The sequence below is a fragment of the Miscanthus floridulus genome, chromosome 17, assembly GCF_019320115.1.
Source record: "Miscanthus floridulus cultivar M001 chromosome 17, ASM1932011v1, whole genome shotgun sequence".
Classification (NCBI taxonomy): domain Eukaryota; kingdom Viridiplantae; phylum Streptophyta; class Magnoliopsida; order Poales; family Poaceae; genus Miscanthus; species Miscanthus floridulus.
This window is the reverse complement of record NC_089596.1, coordinates 2,348,594-2,372,557: the sequence shown is the minus strand read 5'-3', so window position 1 is coordinate 2,372,557 and position 23,964 is coordinate 2,348,594. Positions and strand designations below refer to the sequence as shown.

General features: G+C 38.5%; 2 long non-coding RNA genes across 2 annotated transcripts; both read left to right on the top strand.

The window, feature by feature from the left end:
• The first annotated feature begins 18,289 nt into the window (after window positions 1-18,289).
• Window positions 18,290-19,145, top strand: LOC136516296 (uncharacterized). The gene is made up of 4 exons (XR_010773998.1): window positions 18,290-18,561; window positions 18,722-18,802; window positions 18,890-18,944; window positions 19,052-19,145. It is a non-coding gene; the product is annotated as an uncharacterized lncRNA (long non-coding RNA).
• Window positions 19,146-19,252: 107 nt separating this feature from the next.
• LOC136516297 (uncharacterized) lies at window positions 19,253-20,053 on the top strand. The gene is made up of 4 exons (XR_010773999.1): window positions 19,253-19,339; window positions 19,438-19,491; window positions 19,589-19,699; window positions 19,925-20,053. It is a non-coding gene; the product is annotated as an uncharacterized lncRNA (long non-coding RNA).
• The last annotated feature ends 3,911 nt before the right edge of the window (window positions 20,054-23,964 follow it).

Here is a 23,964-nt window from a genome sequence, read left to right as displayed (position 1 = left end):
TCACCGATGGCGTCGCAGGGACCGGGCGATGGTTATGGTGACAAAGCCAGAGGTAGAGGCGCACCTTTCATCCCAGGGTTCAACGGCTTTGCCCCAAGGTTCGGTGGTCGTGGCCGCGGGCGTGACTTCCACCCTAGGGGCCGTGACCGTGGACATGGTGGCAATGGACGGGGATATGGTGGCTACGGGTACGGCTACAATCAAGGGCTGCCACGTCGGCCATATGCTGGAAGGGGAGGTTATGGCGGTGGCCGTCGTCCATGGGCTGGACGTGGGCATCGCCAGAACACGGGCCCACTGCCCAACTATGGCGGTGGCGATTACCACTTGCAGCAGCATGCCGGTGGTGGCCAGCAGGCCAGAGGCCAGCAGCAGCCAGCTGGTGCCGGCCATCTCCAGCAGCAGGCTGGTGGCGGCTTCCCTCAGCAGGCCGGTGGCGGCCAGTTTCAGCTGCAGCAGGTCGACTCCCAACAGCCGCAGCAGGCCGCTGGCGGCCACCCTCAGTACCAGGGTGTCGCTGGGTAACCTCAGTAGCTGGCCGATGGAGGCCTTCCCCAGCAGCAGCAGCAGGCTGGTGGCGGCCCTCCTCCTGTTGCACAGGCCGGGTTGCATCTCAACCTGGCTGCGCAAGGTGAGGGGGGGCACCAGGTGGCAAGGGCAGAGTCAGCCACCGCGATGGTGGTGGATTCGACGTCCGTGAAGGCTCTAGAACTTCCCAAGGAGACTGTTCCACCGGCTCCTAGGCCGAAAGGTAATGTGTTAGACATCCCAGAGTCGTCTGATCAAGGAGCAAAAAAAAATAAGGGCAAATCGTATTGCTATCGCTGTCGCACTAAAGGGCATACAATTCATGAATGTACTATTGTGCTTTGCTGCGAGCTTTGTCATGGAGATCATTCAACTAAGATGTGCCCAAATAGTAAAAAAACAAATGCCAGTGCTATTCTTTGTGGATATGCCGTGGAGGGCCTTGGTTTCTATCTTATTCCAATGGTTGATAACCCAAAAGTTAATGCTCATGAAACAAAAGCTGTGGTACGTGTTCTGGAAGGTTCTTTTACTGTTGAGCAATTGGTAGTAGAACTGGAAAGGCTACGACCAGACAAGAATCATAAATGGGAGATTCAGACAACAGGCACTGGTGCCTTTATCATTAATTTCCCTTCAGCTGACCTACTAGATATGGTGGTTAATTGGGGCCCTATGGATGCAAAGGCAGTTCAGGGCAGGATTCAGTTTGAGAAAGGAATTGATAATGAGGTGTACAAACGCGAGATTGACAAGGTGTGGGTACAGTTTAGAGGACTACCCAGAGAGTTCAAAGAGTTTCCAGTTATCTGGGCAATTGGAACTATCCTGGGTGTCCCTCGGGCTGTTGACACTGTCTTTACTAAGAACACTGGCAGGGCAAGGTTGAAAGTAGCAGTGCTGGACCTAAAACTCATCCCAGATTTTGTGGATGTGGTTATTGGGGACTATGTTTATGAGCTACAGTTTGGTGTGGAGGAAGAGACTCTCGCTAGTGAGCCACAACTCATTGACTTGGACTCTACCAAGGAGGAGGACCCCAAGAGAGATGGTCCAAAAGATGATAACCCCAGTGGGGGAATTCCAGAGGAAAAAATGGATGTAGATGATAAAGCACCTGGTAATGGCAATGGTGAGATTCCACCTAATGGCCAGCAGAATGCTCCTAACGGGGCGGCAAAGCTGGAGGAGATTGGTGTATCTATCAACAAGCCAAACATCAAACCAAGGGTCCTCCTCTCCCAATCTGCTGGAGCTTTAGATGGTATTGGAGCATGGAAAGCGACTGGGTTGCCTTCACAGACCGACTCTGGGACTTCTAACAAAAAATTCAGCAAAGGGACAGTCTCTCCAGTGAGATCTAGCAAGAGGAATGCCGAGACTGTGGATTTGGATTCCACCGAGAAGGCGGCTAAGCTTAAAGCAAAGAAGAACCTCGAGTCTGCGACTGATAAAGGTAAAACGCAGCAACCTCACTCTTTTATTTCTCGAGATGATTCTTCTTTACTTAGTTCAACAAAATCTTTAGGAGTTGTTTTAGGTAGCAATGACCATGACATTTTTAATTCTTTAAAATCCCTTAAAGACATTGAGTACAATAGATTGATCGAGAACACTAAACTAAGGGAGGACAGTTTTGTTTTAGTAGAAGATACCTCAACTGTTGGTTCTAATGATGACAATATAGATCTAGGAGTTTTAAACCATATTTGTTCAGAAATTGCAGAAGGGCTGGGTGATGGGGGTTGTGATCCTGTGATTTTACAAACCCCTGTATCACAAAGTAAAAGAGGGCGCCCTAGGCAAAAGAAAAAAAGTAATAAAAGTTGTTCAAGATGAAAGGAATTTTCTAGAATTGTAATGGGTTCGCGGATGGTAAAAAATACAGATTCTTGTCTGACTTAACAAAGGATAAAAGTCTAGATTTCATCGCCTTATCGGAAACGGGTAGAGCCAGCTTTCCACAAAATACTCTTAACACCATTTGTGCTGGTAGAGATTTTATTTGGCACTGTATGGCTCCACATGGCAGATCCGGTGGCTTGATCCTAGGCGTTCATTTGTTGACCTTTGACGTTGGGGAAATTGAGGAAGGGGATTTTTTTATCCGTTTTAAACTACGACACAAAGAAGATGATTTTAAATTTAATCTTATTTCAGTTTATGGTCTGGACCAGGCGGAGTTTAAGTCAAACTTCTTGTCTGAGATGATTCGGGTATGTTTAAAGCAAACCTTACCTATTATTATAGGTGGTGACTTTAACATTATTCGTAGACCAGACGAGAAAAACAATGAAAATTACAGTGACAGGTGGCCTTTTATGTTCAACGCAGTAATTGATGCCTTAAATCTTAGAGAAATTAAGTTGTCAGGAAGAAAGTTTACCTGGGCTAACAATCTGCGTAACCAAACCTTTGAAAAATTAGACAGGGTGTTAGTATGTACAGATTTTGAGTCAAAATACTCTTATTCAACTATACATAGCCTAACCAGAGAAATTTCTGATCATACACCTCTGCTTTTTTCTACAAATGACTCGTCCTCAACTTATCAACCTCAGTTCAAATTTGAATTAGGCTGGTTGTTAAGGGACGGATTTTGTGAGAGGGTTTCAGAGGTTTGGCAGAACACTCTAGTTTCAGGCTCACCCATCGAGAGATGGCAAATGAAAATCAGAAGACTTCGTCAGCATCTTAGAGGATGGGCGAAGCATGTGAGTGGCGAGTATAAGAAAGAAAAAACAACACTTTTAAACAAACTAGATGATCTAGATAAGAAAGCAGAACATACCATGCTCAATGACTCAGAGCGAGATCTAAAGCACGTGTTAAATGAAAGGCTTGCAGAGTTACTAAGAGAAGAGGAACTCAAGTGGTACCAAAGGGCTAAAGTGAAACACCTTCTTGAAGGTGACGCGAACACAAAGTATTATCACTTGCTAGCCAATGGTAGACATAGAAAAACTCGTATTTTCCAGCTTGAGGATGGTGATAGTATTATAACTGGTGATGCTCAGCTTAAAGAGCATATTACTAGTTATTACAGAAACCTGTTTGGCCCATCTGATGATTCTCTAATATCTCTAGATGAATCTCGGATGGAGGACATACCTCAAGTTTCTGATCTGGAAAATGAGTTCTTGATAGAGCCTTTCACACAAGAGGAAGTCAGAGCGGCAATTTTCCAAATGGAACACAATAAGGCGCCCGGACCGGATGGTTTTCCACCGGAGTTTTATCAAGTTTTCTGGGGCTTAATTAAAGATGATTTGATGGCTTTGTTCTCTGATTTTCATCATGGAACAGTACCGCTTAATCGTCTTAATTTTGGAAACATTATATTGTTGCCCAAAAAGAAAGATGCAAGAGTTGTTCAACAATACAGACCCATCTGTTTGTTGAATGCCTCTTTCAAAATCTTCACAAAAGTTGCAACGAATAGACTAACTACTATTGCCCAGAAATTAATAAGACCGACTCAGACAACTTTCTTACCAGGAAGAAATATTATGGAGGGTGCAGTGATACTACATGAAACGTTACATGAACTACACACTAAAAAACAAGACGGTGTGATTTTTAAAATAGATTTTGAAAAAGCTTATGACAAAGTAAATTGGAGCTTCTTACAGCAAACATTAAGGATGAAGGGTTTTTCACAAAAGTGGTGTGAATGGGTACAGAATTTTACACAAGGAGGCAATGTAAATATTAAAGTTAATGACCAACTAGGGACGTACTTTCAGACTAAAAAAGGACTTAGGCAAGGTGATCCCATGTCACCCATACTATTCAATATAGTGGTTGATATGTTGGCCATACTAATTGCCAGAGCAAAGGAGGCAGGGCAGATAGAAGGGGTTATTCCCCATCTTATTCAAGATGGTTTGTCCATCCTTCAGTATGCGGATGACACAGTGATCTTCATGAGCTATGATGTTGAAAAGGCAGTTAATATGAAACTGTTGCTAAGTACTTTTGAACAACTATCTGGCTTAAAGATAAACTTCCACAAAAGTGAAATCTTTTGTTTTGGAAAAGCTAAAGATCACGAAGAGTTTTATTCGCAGCTGTTCGGATGTGCCATTGGCACTACTAGGAAACCCACCTGTAGCTACGCTTTATTTGTAACGCACATCAAAAGCGTCTCTATGTTGGCACGTAAAGACGTTATTTGACACAATTTCAAGAACGCATCAAAGTGTCACGATATTTAACACGCTTTCAACGTTAAGAGATATCTAAACACATTTTTTAACACGCTATTGAAATCGTATTAAAATGACACAAAATTAGACACGCATTCAACCGTCACTAACCTCTACACACATTGTAAAGCGCATCTCAAAATCGTCAATAGGCACCTAAAGATGCTTTTTGACATGCAACTAAAAACATATAAAAATGACACATGGTTAGACATGCTTTCAACTGTGAGTAGCATGAAGACATGTCATAAAGCGTATCAAATAAATGTCCTTAGGCATGTAGAGATGTTTTTTTATGCGATACCGAAATATCTCTAGTTGACATGAAATTAGATATGCTTTTAACCATTACTAGCTGATAGAGACGGTTTTATGTGTATTAAAAATTTGTCCTTAACATGTAGAGATGTTTTTTTGGTGGAAAATTGAAAACGTGTAACCTACCGAGGGGGGCTATAAGCTGACATGGCATATTATTCATCAGAGTTAATGTGGCATATCTTCCACTACAGCTGACGTGGCATATATTATTAGAGGATAAAACAATATCAACATTAATTGTGTTTCGGTTTCTTTTAATTAAAAATACTAGTGTGGCAGAACCTCCTAAATTATAGGACCCACATGCACCTGTCACTGTCCAACGACCTCTGACGACTATGCATATGTTCCTAGTAACTTAAGAAGACTGTCGGGTGTCCCCGTGGAACCCCGAATCATCCACGATTTCCGAGCAGGATCCCATTACAGAGTCATTGCAGTATTACAACAGTTTATTCAAATAGATACATCAGAGTAATATAGCAGAAGTCTTACAATAACTTAATTTACAAAACAGTAGCTTCAAACCTTATAAACTAAGTTCGATTAATATTCCAAACCGTAGTAGTGGAGTGGCATTATAACATAATACAAAACACGCAATAGAACTACCCTGCCCAAGGGCCACACATTTACTTATCATCATCGGATCGAACAACCGTCATGCAACACGGCCCAAAACAGACCTGCTCATGAGGCTCACCTGCAACAAGGGTCAACGAACCCTGAGTACAAAAGTACTCAACAAGACTTAACCGAAATAAAAATTGATAGAACTCAGGAATGCAGGCTCAGGGATTCAAGGTATGGCTTTAGCAATAATCAAAGTTCTTTTGCGTAAAAGCTCTTTAATGAAATTCTTTATGTCAACATTTAAAACTTCATAAGATCATATACAAAGCTGACACGATCCGTATTGAGATCATGAAACTTCATATCCAACACCTTCTCAAATTTCAGTTATTAAACTACGATGATGAACAGAGAAGTGAGTCTCCATAACCGAGGAGCAACGACGATTCGAACCGATTATAACCCAGCTGGGGATTCCAGACCACACGACATATGCAGGTCCCCGACTCACATATATCAACCTACCCTCGGATCCTCTAAAACAAGAACGGGTCCGCGCCACCCGAGAATACAGTACTCCACCAATCCAGCCCATTGCCACGTGGGTACACGCTATTCCCGCCATCTCTCCACTCCCAGTGCGCGAGTAGCCATTCTCGTAATAGAATCGCCAAGTTAAGGCTTACCGGAGTATGTGGTTAGTACTACAAAGTCTCACCGCACACAGTTCAACAACGGTACGGACCTTAATCGACTCAGGCGGAAAGAACCCGCTCACAAGACATTACCAGGTCTTGTGGCTCACACACACCGAGTCCGCCCGGTCTAGATTTATTACTCCACATTCCCATATCACATGATAACATAAGTAACCAAAGTTCCATTTAAAACTCGCAGGTGACAGGTAATCACCCGACCTTTATTTATCTAAGCATGACTAAGCATAACTAGCCATATACGAATTAAAACGGTTAACAAGGTAGATAAGGAAAACAAGGTTGGTCATGCATCAATTAGGTTTTCACTTAACTCCTAATCACTTAATGCAGTATATGAAAGCAAAAGCGAAATCAATTTGTAAAACACAAGGTAGGGTTTAAATGCATCCGGGGCTTGCCTTGGTCGGCAGAAAAGGTTAGTTCCACAGAGAGATTATGGAGTTAGACTTGACAGCATCACCATTGATGGATGAACCTTCTCCAACACTTGATCAACGCGAGCACCATTGAATGATGACACTCATCCGAAGATTAGTCAACGCGAACCTTCTCACTCACGTATGCACTACACGTAAATAAATAATGCATGCTTTAGCATGATGGATTGTATGACATGATGCATGGAGGTGCATTGGTGAAAGCATAAAAGATTAACTAACTTGAATACAACTTTCCTTCACGGTACAGTTACAAGTCAAAACTAACTAAACCTTTCCTAGAATACTAACATCAATTGCCAAAGATCATTACCAACTAATGATCCAAGGACATCACTCAATCAAAAATTCAATCAAAACCTAAGTCATTAAGGTTTGCTATTTAACTAACATATGTCTATTTCAGGACTGGAAACAACAGCTTCATGTTTGGATCATAACTAGAGTTATACAAATCCAATAGCCATGCAACAAGACATTCTGGAAAGCTTATGAAATTTTCTACAACTCATCTTTAATCATCTTAGCATGATTCTCAAGTTAACTAAGTCAAATATACCCATTTACAGAAACTGGTCCCCAAATGACAGAGAGCAGCCATTTCTGAAACCCAACTTTAAACAGGCATAACTCACAAACCACAAGGCCAAATACCACCAAATTTTAACAGCAGCTAGATACATGAATTATCTACAACTTTGTTATTAACAAGTTTCTCGAAAAACATCATTATCATGAGGTAATCCAAACAGTCCCAAAAACTGTCCGAAACGACAATTGCAAGAAAATAATTATTAACTTATGTTGCAAACACATAATTGGGCAAAACCAACTTTACCAACATTTCACACATGACTAAAGAACACCAGAAAGCATGGTGCTCACCTCTAAATAAATTTTCTTAAAGCATTTCTTAATTTATTTAGACATTCAAGGTGTATTTATGAACATATACCAAAAATGCACAATAACTTCTACAAAAATTACAGTAGCTCACATATCCTCTCAATAGTCTACTGTACAAATTTCATACCATTTGCATAAGTATAGCTGCCTCTATGAAAAAGACAATTTGCTATTGCAAGAAATCATGTGAGAGCAAGATAAACCAAAAACTCACTCATACTTCATCCAATACTCATGAAATTTTTACCACACATCAACTATCACATGAGTAGCATGCCACAAAAATTTTCACTTCATTTGGAGCCCTAGATTTGCAGTTATGGAAAATAACAAATTCAACTAGCATTACAACCTTACTGCACAAATCTATTTTTGCAGCTAAAACTTTAAACTAAAACATGCCATATTATAGATCTACTGCATAGACAATTTTACAAGGATTCCAAAAAGTCCTCATTTGCTATTATACGAATTTCCTATGAATTACTATGAATTTTCAAAGTTCCAGCCGATTTCAAAGCAAACAGGTCCAAACGGCACTATTCACATGAGTCTACGGTTCACAGAAAAGCCCCTCACAAATCTCGAATTTGAAGACGAAGTCCCTGGTCGCGATTTTCAGAACAGAGGACGCCGGAGAGACGCGATTTCCGGCCGGCTGATGCTCGTAGGCGGCAATTGAAGGGGTGATCGAGCTACGGGGATGGCGAGGCGAAGCTAGAGGATGACCGCAGCATGGGCCAGAGGTGGCCTGTGGCCTGCTGGCCGCGCGAGCAGGCGGGACGACGGCGGCTGCTCCGGCGGCGACGGCGATACGACGACCGTGGTGACTGGAAAATGGGCGCGGGAGGGGCGGCGTGAGGCGTTGGACACGTAGCGACACTCAGTGCAGACGCAGGAGGGCTGTAGGAGAGGGAGCAGCGGCGGCACGGAAGCTGGACGGCTGGCGGCCATGGCGGCGAGAAAAACAGAGAAGGAGAAAGAGGAGAACGGCGACGTTGTAAGCTTTATAATGCGGCCAGAAGGACGAAGAAGCCACGCAGGAGCCTTTCCCACGCCAGCGCGACGCCGAAGGGCGGCCACAGACGCGCCTGGAAGCTGATCGAAGCACGCCGTCGGTGAGGTGTCTGCCGCGGGCTACTGTTCACCAGAATTACAGAATTGCCACTCGCTTAAAATCCCAAATTACTCCCAAATTTGTCATAACAACTCAAAAATCTCCAAAAATAAAAGTTGCTCAAAATCTAAAGTTCTACAACTTTGCTTTTATAACCATTCCCAAATTCGGTCTACATTTTGAAATGCAAGTTTGAATTCAAAAATGGGACATTTAAAGAATCTCGCCTTTTCAAATTACTTCAAATTTCATAAAACAACTTTGAAAACTCCAAAAACAAACTTTGTACCTCATGACAAACTCTACACTTTTGCTTTTAGGCTCAACCCCAAAATGTGCTTAGATTTTGAATTAGGTTTTCCAGGGTAAACTTTAAATGCTGGAAATTCGGGTTTTCGGAAATCTAATTAAACACAAATGTTTTGAAATTGATTCATCCATACAAGTCAACACATATCATAAAACAATATTCACACCAAGCATTGCAACAAAAATTATTAAACTTTTATTAAGGAAGAATTTGAATTGTTTAATAGATTCCCACATTAAAATTCACAAAGTTTCTTAATCACTATTATTTCATGTAACATATAACACACTTCATAACAACATTTACATGCTATAAATTAAACATGAAATGCATTCATGAGTTGATACATGATGATTATGCATAATGATGACATGATCACCTTTTAAGTACTTTATAACATCAGGGATGTTACAATCCTTCCCCCTTAAAGAAATCTCGCCCCGAGATTTACAAAGTGCGAAAAGCGTTAGGGTTGAGTAGTGGAAAAGGAAATGTGTCAAACACATTAACTTGCAAATTGTTCACAAAACAACAAAGGTTGGTTGTGAGATTACAAATGAGATCAAAAGACAGTTGGAAGGGACAAAGGATTTAGTAACTTCAATGGAATGATGGAACATGAATTCCAAATGAGAGTTCCAAGATGAGTGAATCACATTAATTGTGGAGCTATAATGGATCATGACCGCAGACCTCGATACCAGCGAGCGCCCAGCAGTATTTCCTTATGGCTGCAGTCCACAGGAGACCCCAGGTTTCGACTGCGGCACCGTAAATCATGGATCATGGCACCACCATAGGGCACAACTAAAGTAACTCACAAGTAACACTTGTCAAGCTAGCAAGATCAAGGAACTAGCATGTGTTGCATTAGGAGAGACCAAGACATGACACATGCATAGGTTTGAGAAGTCAAGGATTAGTCCCAAGTTTCAACATTGAGTAGATGGGAAAAATTAAAGTGCATCAAGAAATTCCCAAAGATGTGGAACTTATGAGCAAGGACAATCAAAGAGTGGTTTACTAGCAAAGCTTGGTACATGACCAAATTCATTGGGACAAAAATAGCTATAACAAGTAATAGCCATTCCCTGAATGGAAGGAGGAAGTTTTAAACATCATTATATTTCAACTTCATATGAATGATTATAACTAGAATATGTGCAGTGTTTCATTAATGACATGATGCATGAACGATTCTTACGTTACTAAACATCAAAGCTCCTATGGTACATAAATAATAGTTGTTATTATATAGGGCATAATAAGATTACTACTCCACCACACAAAGCCTTTTTAATCAAATAAGGAATGGTGAGAAAGAAATAAGATAAGTCAGAAGCAATTTGGACCAAAATAACCATTTAAATTTATTTGTCCAAAATCATTTTGAAGTTTTTGTAAAACAATACCACAAAAACTTTGTAATGATCGCTCTGATACCATTCTGTGGCAGAACCTCCTAAATTATAGGACCCACATGCACCTGTCACTGTCCAACGACCTCTGACGACTATGCATATGTTCCTAGTAACTTAAGAAGACTGTCGGGTGTCCCCGTGGAACCCCGAATCATCCACGATTTCCGAGCAGGATCCCATTACAGAGTTATTGCAGTATTACAACAGTTTATTCAAATAGATACATCAGAGTAATATAGCGGAAGTCTTACAATAACTTAATTTACAAAACAGTAGTTTCAAACCTTATAAACTAAGTTCGATTAATATTCCAAACCGTAGTAGTGGAGTGGCATTATAACATAATACAAAACACGCAATAGAACTGCCCTGCCCAAGGGCCACACATTTACTTATCATCATCGGATCGAACAACCAGTCATGCAACACGGCCCAAAACAGACCTGCTCATGAGGCTCACCTGCAACAAGGGTCAACGAACCCTGAGTACAAAAGTACTCAACAAGACTTAACCGAAATAAAAATTGATAGAACTCAGGAATGCAGGCTCAGGGATTCAAGGTATGGCTTTAGCAATAATCAAAGTTCTTTTGCGTAAAAGCTCTTTAATGAAATTCTTTATTTTAACATGTAAAACTTTATAAGATCATATACAAAGCTGACACGATCCGTATTGAGATCATGAAACTTCATATCCAACACCTTCTCAAATTTCAGTTATTAAACTACGATGATGAACAGAGAAGTGAGTCTCCATAACCGAGGAGCAACGACGATTCGAACCGATTATAACCCAGCTGGGGATTCCAGACCACACGACATATGCAGGTCCCCGACTCACATATATCAACCTACCCTCGGATCCTCTAAAACAAGAACGGGTCCGCGCCACCCGAGAATACAGTACTCCACCAATCCAGCCCATTGCCACGTGGGTACACGCTATTCCCGCCATCTCTCCACTCCCAGTGCGCGAGTAGCCATTCTCGTAATAGAATCGCCAAGTTAAGGCTTACCGGAGTATGTGGTTAGTACTACAAAGTCTCACCGCACATAGTTCAACAACGGTACGGACCTTAACCGACTCAGGCGGAAAGAACCCGCTCACAAGACATTACCAGGTCTTGTGGCTCACACACACCGAGTCCGCCCGGTCTAGATTTATTACTCCACATTCCCATATCACATGATAACATAAGTAACCAAAGTTCCATTTAAAACTCACAGGTGACAGGTAATCACCCGACCTTTATTTATCTAAGCATGACTAAGCATAACTAGCCATATACGAATTAAAACGGTTAACAAGGTAGATAAGGAAAACAAGGTTGGTCATGCATCAATTAGGTTTTCACTTAACTCCTAATCACTTAATGCAGTATATGAAAGCAAAAGCGAAATCAATTTGTAAAACACAAGGTAGGGTTTAAATGCATCCGGGGCTTGCCTTGGTCGGCTAGAAAAGGTTAGTTCCACAGAGAGATTACAGGAGTTAGACTTGACAGCATCACCATTGATGGATGAACCTTCTCCAACACTTGATCAACGCGAGCACCATTGAATGATGACACTCATCCGAAGATTAGTCAACGCGAACCTTCTCACTCACGTATGCACTACACGTAAATAAATAATGCATGCTTTAGCATGATGGATTGTATGACATGATGCATGGAGGTGCATTGGTGAAAGCATAAAAGATTAACTAACTTGAATACAACTTTCCTTCACGGTACAGTTACAAGTCAAAACTAACTAAACCTTTCCAGAATACTAACATCAATTGCCAAAGATCATTACCAACTAATGATCCAAGGACATCACTCAATCAAAAATTCAATCAAAACCTAAGTCATTAAGGTTTGCTATTTAACTAACATATGTCTATTTCAGGACTGGAAACAACAGCTTCATGTTTGGATCATAACTAGAGTTATACAAATCCAATAGCCATGCAACAAGACATTCTGGAAAGCTTATGAAATTTTCTACAACTCATCTTTAATCATCTTAGCATGATTCTCAAGTTAACTAAGTCAAATATACCCATTTACAGAAACTGGTCCCCAAATGACAGAGAGCAGCCATTTCTGAAACCCAACTTTAAACAGGCATAACTCACAAACCACAAGGCCAAATACCACCAAATTTTAACAGCAGCTAGATACATGAATTATCTACAACTTTGTTATTAACAAGTTTCTCGAAAAACATCATTATCATGAGGTAATCCAAACAGTCCCAAAAACTGTTCCGAAACGACAATTGCAAGAAAATAATTATTAACTTATGTTGCAAACACATAATTGGGCAAAACCAACTTTACCAACATTTCACACATGACTAAAGAACACCAGAAAGCATGGTGCTCACCTCTAAATAAATTTTCTTAAAGCATTTCTTAATTTATTTAGACATTAAGGTGTATTTATGAACATATACCAAAAATGCACAATAACTTCTACAAAAATTACAGTAGCTCACATATCCTCTCAATAGTCTACTGTACAAATTTCATACCATTTGCATAAGTATAGCTGCCTCTATGAAAAAGACAATTTGCTATTGCAAGAAATCATGTGAGAGCAAGATAAACCAAAAACTCACTCATACTTCATCCAATACTCATGAAATTTTTACCACACATCAACTATCACATGAGTAGCATGCCACAAAAATTTTCACTTCATTTGGAGCCCTAGATTTGCAGTTATGGAAAATAACAAATTCAACTAGCATTACAACCTTACTGCACAAATCTATTTTTGCAGCTAAAACTTTAAACTAAAACATGCCATATTATAGATCTACTGCATAGACAATTTTACAAGGATTCCAAAAAGTCCTCATTTGCTATTATACGAATTTCCTATGAATTACTATGAATTTTCAAAGTTCCAGCCGATTTCAAAGCAAACAGGTCCAAACGGCACTATTCACATGAGTCTACGGTTCACAGAAAAGCCCCTCACAAATCTCGAATTTGAAGACGAAGTCCCTGGTCGCGATTTTCAGAACAGAGGACGCCGGAGAGACGCGATTTCCGGCCGGCTGATGCTCGTAGGCGGCAATTGAAGGGGTGGTCGAGCGACGGGGTGGCGAGGCGAGCCTAGAGGATGACCGCAGCATGGCCAGAGGTGGCCTGTGGCCTGCTGGCCGCGCGAGCAGGTGGACGACGGTGGCTGCTCCGGCGGCGACGGTGATACGACGACCAGTGGTGACTGGAAAATGGGCGCGGGAGGGGCGGCGTGAGGCGTTGGACACGTAGCGACACTCAGTGCAGACGTAGGAGGGCTGTAGGAGAGGGAGCAGCGGCGGCACGGAAGCTGGACGGCGGCGGCCATGGCGGCGAGAAAAACAGAGAAGGAGAAAGAGGAGAACGGCGACGTTGTAAGCTTTATAACTGCGGCCAAGGACACGAAGAAGCCAGCGCAGAAGCTTCTCCACGCCAGCACGGACGCCGAAGGCAGCCACAGACGCGACTGGAAGACTGATCGAAGATCACCGACGGGGACTAGCTTCCGCGGTTACTGTTCATCAGAATTACAGAATTGCCACTCGCCTAAAATTCCCAAATTACTCCCAAATTTTCATAACAACTCAAAAATCTCCAAAAATAAAAGTTGCTCAAAATTAAATTTCTACAACTTTGCTTTTATAACCATCCCCTAATTCGGTCTACATTTTGAAATGCAAGTTTGAATTCAAAAATGGGACATTTAAAGAATCTCGCCTTTTCAAATTACTTCAAATTTCATAAAACAACTTTGAAAACTCCAAAAACAAACTTTGTACCTCATGACAAACTCTACACTTTTGATTTTAGGCTCAACCCCAAAATGTGCTTAGATTTTGAATTAGGTTTTCCACGGTAAACTTTAAATGCTGGAAATTCGGGTTTTCGGAAATCTAATTAAACAGAAATGTTTTGAAATTGATTCATCCATACAAGTCAACACAATCATAAAACAATATTCACACCAAGCATTGCAACAAAAATTATTAAACTTTTATTAAGGAAGAATTTGAATTGTTTAATAGATTCCCACATTAAAATTCACAAAGTTTCTTAATCACTATTATTTCATGTAACATATAACACACTTCATAACAATATTTACATGCTATAAATTAAACATGAAATGCATTCATGAGTTGATACATGATGATTATGCATAATGATGACATGATCACCTTTTAAGTACTTTATAACATCAGGTATGTTACAACTAGTACAAAGAAATCGCTAGTGTTTGTCATACATGTCTAATAGAGCACACACTTAATAATAATAATAAATAGGAAAAAATGTGGTCACACACTTGGAAAAGGAAAAAAATATGGTCACTCACTTGATAATTATTATATAAAAAGAAAAAAAGTGCCAGATCTGGGCACACACTTAACAATAATGAAATGGAAAAAATGGCAAATCTAGACTCAAACCAAGCAGTAAAGGATTGAGACCAGCGTGCCTTACCATTGCACCAATCATTTAGCTTTGCAGGATGGGGTTAATTCTTTTATTTATGAAGAGATATATCTATCTATCTATGAACAATATATAACCCCACTTTATTAAAATGAATTGAAATTCTGATGGAAAGCTTATGGGCCCAAAATATGTTTTCATGTTGGTTTGTACAATTTCTTGATCCCCTTTAGATATGATTATAATTATTTTGTGGAATTATCATCGAATAATCATAATAATATTTATATTTGGTTAGAAAATTATGAAAATTTGTATGACAACATGTATTTGATATATAGTCATTCAAGAAAATCATTGCCAAGTACATATCATGGGACCATAGGAACCACATGTCAAAAAAAGGTAAAAATAGGATAAAAAGTTGCAAAGGTGGGTCTTGAACCTAAAACCTTCCCATCTCAAAGGAGTAGACTTACCACTACATTATGTTAACATTTGTGTTACTCTTTTGATAGTAAATTATTTGTATAATAAATAGCTGTTAATACAACTAAAAAAAGATGAAAAACTGACCAAAAAAAGTTACAAAGCTAGGGCGTGTGTTGCCGTTGGATTGAGATCCAAATCAAACACCAACAAGAGCTAGCATGCCCGAGGTCGCAATCAACCTTCAACACGTAGCAAGAGACTCTTGGGATCGACTAAACCGATCTAGAGACCGGTTAAAAACCGATTTGAAAACCAAACCGGCTCGGAAATAGCAGAGAAGTCAGCTTAGCCGACTTGGAAATCGGCCTAGATAGTTTATAGGGCCCGACGTGCTGTTTCTGGGCTCAAAATAGGGGGAGTCGGCTAAGCCGACATGGCACTGGAATTTTCAGGAAAAAAGCTTCCGAAATTCATAATTAATTTATCTGGACTTCAAACGAGACGATCCATATATGTTTTTCAATCAGCTCAATGAGAGGAACGCAATAGTAAAGTCCATTCTTGCATTTGTGGAAGTTAAAAAGTTAGCTTAGCTGACTTGGGGAGTCGGCTAAGTCGACCTAGGGCTCGCGTGGCTCGCCTTCTTCGCGTGTTTCTTTTGCTATTTGTCGCGCTAATTAATTTCAAACACGTCTCCGATGTTTAGAACTTGTTGGAGATGACCATAAACATTATTGGGACACTCTTGAATGTCAACAGCGTGGTCGTTGTTTGGAAAAGCTGGAGCCCATCATCTGGAGGGCCGACACGCCCATCACTAAAAATAAACTAGTCTTGCCACATAGGCCATGCAACCCTATTTGATCTATAATATACATAATAAATTTATATTTTATAATTCACTAACAAAAAATCTCTAAAAATCATCACTAAAAATAAACTAATATTTACTACTACAGAAAAGATTTGTAGCAACGCCCCCCTATTTTTAGGGGCGAATCTATATTAAGCCGCCACTATAAATGGTGCCCAAACGAGCCACTCCTACAAATTCATTTGTAGGGGCTGCTAGTGTTATCAGCCGCCCCTATAAATGACCCGATTTATAGGGGCGGCTCTATATCCAGTTGCCCCTACAAATCCGATTTGTAGACGCCGAATAGTAAAAATTAAGTACTAAAATTTAAACTTTTTCAAATGACCTCGGATGGAGAAATGGTCAAAATAAAAGTTATAGATCTCGAAAAGTTATAGAACTTTGTTGTTTACAACTTTTTCATTCGAAATCATTTTCTGCTATAAATGTTGAAAATTTAATTTTTAAATTGTTGAAGAACTCTGATATCTCTTTTTAATATCTAGCTAAAACTTGTAACTAGTCTTTCTCCCTTATACTAACTTCAAATCTGATGATTTTTTTCCTAAAATTTTCTAAAATCATGCTCTATCAATTTATTTTGTTCTTACAACTATTATTTTGGTCATCTTTTTATATGACTTTGTTTTATCAATTGAAAATTTGAATTTAAAAAAATGTTAACTTCAAACGACATTTTGAAGTAGTAAATGATTTCAGCTGAAAAAAATCGTCAACATAAAAATTATATAACTTATCAAGATGTACAACTTTTATTTTGATTATTTTTTCATCCAACAAAGTGACAGTAACATTGTTCACAAAATTTACATATCTCTATTATAGCTTATGAAACCATATGAGATATGTGTAAAATTTATGAATAATGTTACTACCACTTTGTTAGTTGAACAAATGACCAAAATAAAAGTTGTAAATCTTGATGAGTTCTACAACTTTGTTGTTGTTGACTTTTTCAGTTGAAATCATTTACTCTTTGAAAATGTTGTTTCAAGTTGTCATTTTTTTAAATTCAAATTTTGAATTGTCTAAACGAAGTCACATGAAAAGATGACCAAAATAAAAGTTATAGATCTCAAAAAGTTATAGAAGTTTGTAGTTGACAACTTTTTCATTTGAGATTATTTTGTCGGGGAAGACTACGTTTGAATTTCTCAAATTTGAAATCTAAATTTTTCAAACGACCTTCGATGGAGAAACAACCAAAATAAAAGTTGTAGATATGAAAAAGTTATAGAACTTTATAGTTGACAACTTTTTCATTTAAAATCATTTTGTCAAGAAAAACTATGTTTGAATTTCTCAAATTTGAAATTTAATTTTTTTCAAACGACCTCGGATGGAGAAACAATCAAAACAAAAGTTGTAGATCTCAAGAAGTTATAAAACTTTGTAGTTGATAACTTTTTGATTTGAGATCATCTTATCATGGAAAACTACGTTTGAATTTCTCAAATTTAAAATTCAAATTTTGTAAACGAGCTCGGCAGAAACTACTAAAATGAAAGTCGTAGATCTCGAAAAGTTATACCACTTTTTAATTCGGATTCAAATATGAGTATGAATATTTTGAATTTTCAGATGTTAATATAAAAGTTCAAATTCGCACTCGGATATTTACTCGATTCGCTTGATAAGGAGTATTAATTTAATTTGATTTAATTTGTTAAGACCGATGAAATGCTTCAGTTAGATCGAGCTTTTTTGGTTCCCGCCTTTCTTTCCCTCCATCTTTTTTGGTTTCGTATACATTCTTCTCTCACGGGTAATCTGATTTTTCACACCCCCACACTAATTTTTGGGAAGTCTAATAGTGGCCCCACCTTTCATAGAGAAGCTAGAGGAAACCGTGTAAAATAGTATGAGAACTTCCCCCTAATTGTGGATCTCGTCTAACTCTCCCTATTGAGTATCGTGGTTCCTTTTCTGTTTTCTCCCATTGCACAGCTCCATAACTCCCATCTCCCTCATCGTCCCTCCCTACGACGAACATGGTGCCGTACCTCGCCCCACTGCAGCCATCCCCCCAGAATCGTTAGTTCAATTAATACCGCCCTCACCACAGGCTCTCTACCCTGCTGGAGGTTCCGCTAGGATTTGAAGGGAATCCCGTCATCTCCTCAGTCCTCAGATTAATGCAGCCATCTGCTCTTTACCGTGCAGGAATTTCTTCATATCAGAGATCCATCGAGTCGGTGCCACTAGGACCTGAAGGGAATCCTCGTCATCTCCTTAGATCAGTGCAGCCATTCTGCTCCAGTCGACGGTGCCAATCATGAGGTATTATCTCATTTCTTCATACAGTCTTAGCAGGCGATTTGTATTTTACCTGTCTGTCATATCTCGAAACCCTAAATTCTCTTTGATTCTTTCATTCTTTTCGTCAAAATTTCCTTATCCCTCTCAGATTCTTGATCTGTTTTTTTTATTTTTTTAATAGACCATAGATTGTGATATGGTGGCCGTGCAGAGGTTCAATCAAATGCACCGAATTACCAATCCCTAACGTCCCAATTCTTTTGTATGTTTCTTGATTGAACTGGTTTTTTTCTAGTGAATACTCTGAACTTCCTGTGTATATCTTCTGAATTTATTTCCTTGTGTGCAGATTTGCCTAAGTCAAAGGGTTAAGAAAGTAATCACAATATTGTGTTCTTGGCAAGGTCTGGTTACCTTAATTTTTTCCAAGATATATGATTTATTATTCTGCGAGAGCTCCTATTTCAGTTATCATGTATCATATGAAACTAACACAGTATCAATCTTGCAGATCAACAATCATAATCTTGGATATTTGGAATGGTGTGTTCTTTTAAACATAATTTTTTTTTGGAGAAACTCTGCAAGAATCTGTTGCATCTGGTAGAACACTACTTCCTCAGCATCTGTTGGATAAAATACTAGGGACTAATTTTTTTTCTTCACTAATCTTTGAAGTGTATTGGGCTGGTAAACATGTTTGCAAATTGCAGTATGACTTCAATGTGCTAAGGTTGAGATATAATCCAACTCTGCAAGTCCAAGCATAGTATATTTAACATTTTCTGATTTAGATCAGGTTAGATTCTCGCACGCGTCCCACCTGCGTGGGATTTTTTTTTGGCACCTACCAGTGGAGTTCTTGATTAGTAATATTTTAGTTTCTTTTTTGTTCAGGTGGATCAATCAAATGACCATATCCAGGATCCATAAAGCTAGATCAACACACAGGTAGTAGCTATTTATTATCTCACATTTATTAATTTTCTATGGGCAACCATTCCTGTGTTCTAGATAAAAATTTCTGGATGGTTTCTTTCTTGATCAGATTGCATCTTATCAATTCCCTGGCGCCTGGACAATTAGTATTGTTGCAGATTATCTAGTCATATCACTTTGGACTAATATGCCGAGATTAATTACATGCCAATTCAATGAGGTAGGACCTATTTGAATTTTTCTATGGGCATCATAAAATTTGATTTTATATTTGATATCCTTCTTTTTTTGATTTTGTACTATGCAAAGCTTTATCTGGTATTTCACAATAGATTGTATCATATTAACCATAATATGGATTTGCTCTCTATCAGTGAAATTAATTGAGACTTTTGGATTGACACTATTATTTATAGCCTAATATTGCTAAAGAATTGTGTTGCAGATCTGCTGCTGCCACCAATCTGCATCCACGGTTTGTCAACAAAAGGAGCAAGGATATGACTATCCATTTTACTAATAGATTCAAGATGTGATTTTTTTTGTTTACACAGATCTCATTTTTGTACTTGAGCTGATCCAAATGTTAGAGTCGACAGTTTCTGACCATCTAAAACTATGGCATTCTCAGTTTATGTGGTACGAGAAAGGAGGGCTGTTGGCTGGCATTCTAAGAGGGATCCTGTTATGTTTTATATTTTACTCCCATAGGAGCTTGTAATCTAAACAAAAATTGTGTCATGAACTATGTGGATGGTAGTCATTGTAAGCAGCAAATTATTTATATCATATGGCTGTGTATGCTTATTTTCTTTGTGTTGCATGGTCTTGCATTTCTCATTAAATTGTACAGACAATATCTCTATATATTTGACATAAAAATTAAATAATTATCATATTAATGACTAAATGGTTTATAACATTTCTATATTAGTAGACACAAAATATAAATGTGTTCGTGTATATTTTTTGGAAACATAAAATGATGTTACTAGACAATGTATCTATATTGCTAGACACATAATATAAATGTATCTACTCAAATGTCTCTATACTTCTTAATACACAATATGACGTCATTACAAAACGTGACTATATTAGTACACACATAATACAAATATATCTACTCAAACGTCTCTATACTTCTTAATACACAATACGACGTCACTACACAATGTGACTACATTATTACACACATAATATAAATGTGTCTATGAGAACGTCTCTATATTTCTTAGCACATAACGAAGCGCTGCTATATAATGTAACTACACAAATAGACACGTTATATAAATGTATCTATAAAAGTGTATCAATATGCGTAGGCATGCAACTAACGTCTCTACAAAACGTCTCTTTATCACCTTGACACGCTTAGAGAACTCGTCTCTACAAGTCCTGACACGGTCCATGCGAAGACGCTTCTAACATGCTTTATAAAAACGTGCCTACAATCTTGTAGAGACGAAATAAAACGTGTCTAACACATAAATAAAGCGTCACTACAGGGGGTATTTCTAGTAGTGTGGTAAATACCCATTTCGCTACCTGGGGCTACCTATGCATTTTAGGAAATTATATAATAAAGACTGGAAGAGCATCGAAGAGAGAATTGAGAAAAGACTTAGTGGGTGGAAAGGTAAACTGCTAACAGTCGGTGGTCGATTAGTCCTTATAAATTCGGTGCTGTCTAGCTTATCGATGTTTATGATGTCCTTTTTCAAATTACCGAAAGGAGTATTAGAAAAAATTGATTGTTTCAGGTCTCGTTTCTATTGGCAAAATGACCATCATAAAAGGAAGTATAGATTAGTCAAATGGAAAATTATGTGTCAGCCTAAGGACCAGGGAGGTCTTGGGATACAAAATTTAGAGGTCCAAAACAAATGTTTGCTTAGTAAGTGGCTGTTTAAGTTATTAAATGAGGACAGATTATGGCAAGAGTTATTAAGAAATAAGTATATTAAGAATAAGACACTAGGAAGTTGTGAAAAGAAACCAAGGGACTCGCATTTCTGGAAAAGCCTCATGAATATTAAAGATACTTTCTTGAAGTTAGGACATTTTAATGTCAAAGATGGGTCACAGACTAGATTTTGGGTTGATACTTGGCTGGGCAATAAACCTCTCAAGGATAAATTTCCGGCGTTGTTTAATATTGTAAGAAGAAAACATGACACTATTGCTACAGTTTTGAGTTCTCCCGAACTAAATATCTCTTTTCGCAGAAATTTGGTGGGTGTGAACTTATTAAACTGGAATAGAATAGCTGCTTCTGTACAACAAATAAACTTAATGCAGGAAAGGGATGTGTTTGTATGGGGCTTCAAGGCTTCTGGATTTTTTACAGTCAAGTCTATGTATGTTGCATTAATTAACAATGGGGTGAGAGTATCACAAGATATTTGGCAAACGAAGCTCCCCATGAAACTAAAAGTTTTCATGTGGTATTTAAAAAGAGGAGTGATTCTAACCAAAGATAACTTGGTTAGGAGAAATTGGGCTGGAGACAAGTCATGTTGTTTCTGCTATTTCTCAGAGTCAATTCACCATCTCTTTTTTGATTGCTTTTATGCCAAATTTTTGTGGCGCTCTATACATATACTTTTTGGAATTTCACCTCCCACGAACATAGATGATCTGTTTGTTAATTGGTCTAAATTGGGTAACAAAAAGTATAACACATTGTTATTAACAGCAGCTGCAGCACTACTGTGGGCAATATGGCTAACAAGGAATAAGGTAGTTTTTGACGAATGCAAACCCAAATCTCTTTTGCAGGTACTGTTCCGAGAGACACACTGGCTACGTCAATGGGCCAACTTGCAGCGGCATGAAGATCTGAAAGATCAAATGATCTCTGTGGCTAAACACCTTGAGAAGTCGGCTCTACAATTCTTCGGTTCTAATGGATGGCTTTCACAAAGACATGTTGGTTTTGTTTAGTCAAGAACTTTTTACTTGTTCTGTTAGTTGCGACACTGGTTGTTTTGCCTGCAACCGTACTTTGTGCACGCGTCTAGAGTTTGTAATAATTAGCCTGATTCTATCCTTGGATAGATGAAGCCAGATATTTTATCCTTTATCTAAAAAAAAATAGGCCTATTGGATGAAACAGAGCAGACATGTAAAGTAGTGTTGTCCATGAGGCCCACGCTATCAGCTCATGGACACACGATAGGTCCCTATTAGTTCTGCGGGCCGATAGAGACACAATCGTCAATCCAAGGTCAGATAGGCCTATTGGATGAAACAGAGCAGACATGTAAAGTAGTGTTGTCCATGAGACCCACACTATCGGCTCATGGACACACGATAGGCCTCTATCAGCCTTTGGAATGCTGATATGATACTAGATTTGCAATTTTTAATAATAGCTTCTAGATCTACAATTATTTATTAAAAAAATATTTTAAAAAAATCCACGTTATCCTGCTGGAATGTCAAAGTGGATGAATGGCAGAAATCTCTCCGAGCTTATGGTGGTGATGTCCGTGAGTAAAAGTGTCACATGGTAAGATGACTATCTAAGGGGTGTTTGGTTTCAGGCGTGTTTGGTTCCACCTCATAAACTTTAGTCGTTGTCTCATCAGATATTTGAACACATACATGGAGTATTAAATATAGACTATTTACGAAACTAAATACACAGATTGAGACTAATTTGCAAGACGAATTTATTAAGTCTAATTAGTCGATGATTTGACAATGTGGTGCTACAATAAACATGTGCTAACGACGGATTCATTAGGTTTAATAAATTCGTCTCGTGGATTACTAAGAACTTCTGTAATTTATTTTTTTATTAGTATCCGAACACTCTATGCGACATCCTATATGACATCCGATATGACACATCTTAAACTTTAGTCCCTGCATCCCAACACCACATTTGACATTTAGGTTGGAGAAGAGTTTCAATTTAGTTTTGTAAAGATCTAGCTGGAGACTTGTAATAAATAGTACATCAAATTTATCCCTTTCCAATACTAATACAAAGATGATTCCGTAGTTAGTTCTGTGTATTATATTCTAGAGCCGAAAAGGGTTAACGTGGACTAAAACAATAGATAATATATTGGTTTTATTTCGGGAGGTGGGACGGTAGAGTGAGGTGACTTCTAGCTGGTTACTGACTATCAAATATTCCTCCGCTCTTTTTATTTTCTTTCATCTCATTGACTCATTGAGTAAACGTAACCGTGTGTTAATCTATATATATATATATATATATATATATATATATATATATATATATATATATATATATATATATATATATATATATATATATATATATATATATATTAATAAAAGAAAAAAAGTCAACATTACATCTCTCAATTTTCGTGAAAGTTCGTTTTTTCTCTCTGAACTCTAAAACCTGTCAAAACACATCCCTCAACTTTTAAAACCGTTTATCTTACCTCCCTAACTCTGTTATAAGTAGTTTTGAAGGCAGTTTTATCTTTTTCTTTTCTATTT